Genomic DNA, 4,717 nt, shown 5'->3' with positions numbered 1-4,717 from the left:
TTTATCTAACCCAATCCTAACAGTCTTCTATGCCTAATCCTAATCATTTACTCTGCCTAATCCTAACTATTTGCTCTCCCTAATTCAATTGTTCTACCTAATCCTAATAATTTTCTGTCCTCGATCCAATCATTATCTAATCCAATCCTACCAGTTTTCTATACCTAATCCTAACAGTTTCTTCTTCCTAATCCCAATAATTTTCTAACTCCAATCCTAATCACTTATGTAATCCAATCTTGATAGTTTTCTCTCTTTAATCCTAACAGTTTACTCTTCCTAATCCTAATCATTTTCTAACTCCAATCCTAATCTTTTATCTAATCCAATCTTAATAGTTTTTTCCTCCCTAATCCTAACAGTTTCCTCTCCCCAGTTTTTTTTTTTTTTTCTATTCAACACCTTTCCCTCTCGAGTTTTTTCCCCTCTCTTTTTTATCTCCCTTTATTTCCCCTCCCTCTTCCCTCCACCTTGTCCCTCCGTCATCTTAACAGTTTCCTCTCTCTAACCTCAATCCTAATCATTCTAACCCCAATCCTAACTAATTTGTCTCCCAACCTTTACCGTTCACCCTATCCACACACCGCCCCTCAGATGTGGATGTACTGCAAGTGGACGCGGCTTCAGTGACCAGCAGTGGAGCGGAGGATCACCCACGTACCACCTGTCCACCCTCCTCCACTTCCGGCATTGGGAAGAAGGGTGGAGGAGCGGGAGGAGGCGGTGGAAGTGGCGGAGGGGGCCAGCTTCCCTCTCAAGGCGATGATCTGAGAAATTATGTATATGAGGGAGACAGTTCATCGCCAGGCTCTCTGTCCTCATGTAAGTAAAGGGTTTGGGAGGACAAGATACAGGAAAGATATTGGCGTTAGGGTTTTTTTCTCGTTTTCTCTTTTTTTTCTTTTCTTCTTTTTTCTATTTGCGTGAAGAGGTTTAGGGCAGTTTATTCACCCGGTTTGCTGTTCTCGTGTAATTAAAGGGTTTAGGAGGACAAGAGAAAGGAAAGATATTGGAGTAAGGGTTTTTTTCTCTCTCTTTTTCATCTTTTTTACTTGCGTTAAGAGGTTAAGAGGTTTATTCACCCGGTTTGCTGTTCTCGTGTAGGTGAAGAGTTTGTGTGACTAATTCGTGAAAAGGAGGAAGCTTGAAAGGAATTAGTGAAATAGATTAAAAGTTTTCTATCATTTATTTACCATTTATCCATCACACCCCTTCAGTACCATGACGCGTTTTTATATTCATTCTGCTTATTATCTGGTGATTTTACACAGCTTCAGAAACTTATGTGTGGATTAAAATATTGAAGACTCTGGCTAGTAATCTTCTCACCTCCATAGACCCTTATTAATGTCAATGAAATATTCTAATCATGCCCAAAAATTAAGGTAAAAATGTGTCTCAGTTTCTCGCTCAGCTGTCGGTCACTAGCACTACCAATCTTCTCCCTGCCAGTAACAACAGCAACAATAACAATAGCAATGATAATAATGACAGGTAGAGTAGCAATAATGACAAAAAACAGAGTAATGGTAATGATAACAGTGAGAGTAGTAATAATGATAGAAATAGAAAGAATAATAATGACAACGAAGAGAACAATAGCAGAGAGTAATAGGAATATGAGTAACAGCAACAACAAAGACAAAAACAACAGTAGCAATAATGACTGAAAAGTAATAATAATGATGAAAATAATGACAATAACAGAGACGACAAGAGCAATAACAAGAGTAATAAAAGCAAAGACAACAACAACACAAACACCACTATCCCCTCCCGTCCTCCCTCTTTTTAGGTCTGGAAAGCTGTAGTGGCAGTACAAAATTCTTAGATGGATTCCGCGAGGTTGCCCACTTGTTAGACAGCTGGGACACCACCACCACCACCACCGCCACCACCACCACCACCACCACCACCAACAAGAGCCAATCAGAGCAAGAGGGATTCTTCTCTACCAATCACGGACATTCTTAGCGACCCACACGTTGCCATTGGTCCATCGTGCGAGGCAGAGAAACCAGTCACTGTCCCCGATGCTTCTCTTCCTCCTCCTCCTCCTCCTCCTCTGTCTCTTTCTCCTCCTCTTCCTCTTCCTGATCCTCCGAAAGCTTTCATGAGTAATTGATTCGATTTTTTTAATTTCTTTTTTATCCCTGTTTTTGTTTCTGATCCTTCTTTTCCTCCTCTTCTTCTTCCTCCTCCTCTTTCTCTTTTCTTTCTCCTCTTCCTCTTCCTCCTCCTCCTCCTCCTCTTCCTGATCCTCCAAAAGCTTTTATGAGTAATTAATTTTTTTTTGTCTATTTTTTCTTATTTTTCTTCCTCCTATCCTTCTTTCTCTTCCTCTTCCTCTTCCTCTTCCTCCTCCTCCTCCTCTTCCTGACCATCACTCAAGCTTTTATGAGTAATTAATTTGGCTTTTTAATTTTTTTTCATTTTGTTTTCCATTTTATCATTTTCATTTTCTCCTTATATTTCTTCGTTTTTCTTCTTTTTTCTTTATATTTTTCTCCTCTTACGTTGTTTACTTTCGGTTCTTTTTATTTGCTTTTTTTTTCTTATCCTATTTTCGTTCTCATTTTTCCAACCTTTCTTTTCCTCTTTTTGTTTTCCTTTTCTCTTTCTTGGTGTTCTCTACTTTTTTCTATCATTTTTTTTCTATTCTTCTCTTCCTTTTTTTATTTTCTATTTTTTCTCTACTTTTCTTTTATTTCCAGATTTGGTTTCTTCAATTTCGTTTTTTATTTTTTTGGTAAGTATTTTTTTTCGTTTTTCTCTTTTTTTCTTAGTTTTATTTGGTCTGATTGCTACAATTTGAGATTTTGCTGTTGTTGTTGTTGTTGCTTTTCATTTGTGGTGTGTGTGTGTGTGTGTGTGTGTGTGTGTGTGTGTGTGTGTGTGTGTGTGTGTGTGTGTGTGTGTGTTTCCTCTTTTCGTTTAGTGCTTATTATGCCATTTATTTATCATTATGCCATATTTTTTTTTCTTTTATTTTTTACTCCTCTTCCTCCTCCTCCTCCTCCTCCTCCTCCTCCTCCTCCTCCTCCTCCTCTACCTCCTCATTTTCCTCCTCCTCCTCATCCAATTTTCATACCATTTGAGCCGAAGATGACGAAAAAAACAAGAGAGAGAGAGAGAGAGAGAGAGAGCACGTTTTACAGAAGCAGCCACAGTAAATGAATAGAGGAGTGCATTACGTAAACCAAATTTGTATATACGATGTAAGCGAGACTTGAGGATGAAACACAGGAGGAAAAATGGGGGAAAGAATTGCATATAAAGGAAATCAAATAATGTGACTTACTTTGGAGGAAAAAAAAGGGAAAAAAAGACTAGAAATGTTGAGAGTTGAATTGTGGGGAAAATTAATGATCAGAAAATCCCTAAGAAGCTTGGAAAGCTAAAAAAAAGTACACAAGAAGGAAAGGAACGGTAATATAATCAATTTAAACATGATGATCTAAATTTGAAAGGGAAAAGAATAGAAAAATGCATTCTAAACTTAATGCAGAAAATATAAAACACATTCACGGTTTGAAAAGAAAAGAAGTATGATGCATTTTAAATTTGAAAATAGTGGATATAAAAGAAAAAGAAAGAATATAATATGGATATAAAAGAAGAAACAGAAAGAAATGGAAGGAAGAGCTAAAAAAAAAAATTCGATAAAAGGAAGAAACTTTAAGAAGTAATCAAAGGCCAAACAAATTAGAAAAGTAGAAAAAAAAAAACATAGCAAATCAAAACACCTCTCATGATCAACAACAACAACAACAACAACTACTACTACTACTACTACTACTACTACTACTACTACTACTACTACTACTACTACTACAAGAACGACAGAAGAAGAAATGTAAACAATAAATAGCAAATGAAAAAAAAAATCTCACGTCAACAAAATAAAGAAATTAAACAAGAAAGAAATACAAAGAAATAATGGTAAAATAAGAACATTTTAAACCAAAAATCGATATCAAATGAAAACGCAGCTCACGACAAGACCCAAACATGAATCCTTCCCCGGGATATGAATTACGAGACTGGTAAATTCCCTTTTTTCTATCCGTGGAGCCAAGATTTATATGGGGGTGGGCTGCGCAGGACGGCGAGGAGGAGAGTAGAGGCAGGGAATCGTGACACTGCGACCCACCCCTGAATACCAACCTGGAACTGTTATTGGTCAGTTACTGGAAATGACTCGTGTGTTTAATTGGATTTCTGGAATGCTGGAAACACTTAATAATCCCATGTAAATCCTGGTTCTATGGCTTACTGTTTGAGAATGGCTTATTTCCAGGTCAGTGATGGAAAATGGCTGGAAATAATCGCTTCTGTGTCTTACTGTGGTTCTGGAATACTGGAAACACTTAAGAATTCCTTGTAAATCTTAGTTCTATGGCTTATTGGTTGAAAATGGCTTATTTCCAGGTCAGTGATGGAAAATGGCTGGAAATAATCGCTTCTGTGTCTTACTGTGGTTCTGGAATACTGGAAACACTTAAAAATTCCTTGTAAATCTTGGTTCTATGTCTTATTGGTTGAGAATGGCTAATTTCCAGGAGTATGGTGGAAAATGACTGAAAAATATTGCTTCTGCGTCTTATTGTGGTTCTGGAATACTGGAAACACTAGAACCACGTAAATCTTGGTCAGTAGCGGGAAATGGCTGGATATTATTGCTTCTGTGTCTACTTGGAGATCTGTAACCATAGAA

The 4,717-nt window shown here is 37.3% G+C and overlaps 1 pseudogene; it reads left to right on the top strand.

Moving 5' to 3' along the window:
- The window catches only part of LOC123501848, a 363,959-nt pseudogene extending 361,775 nt beyond the window's left edge, over positions 1-2,184 (top strand).
- Positions 2,185-4,717: the final 2,533 nt, after the last annotated feature.

The sequence above is a fragment of the Portunus trituberculatus genome, chromosome 10, assembly GCF_017591435.1.
Source record: "Portunus trituberculatus isolate SZX2019 chromosome 10, ASM1759143v1, whole genome shotgun sequence".
NCBI classification, from domain to species: Eukaryota; Metazoa; Arthropoda; class Malacostraca; order Decapoda; family Portunidae; genus Portunus; species Portunus trituberculatus.
This window is presented reverse-complemented; position numbering and strand designations above follow the sequence as displayed.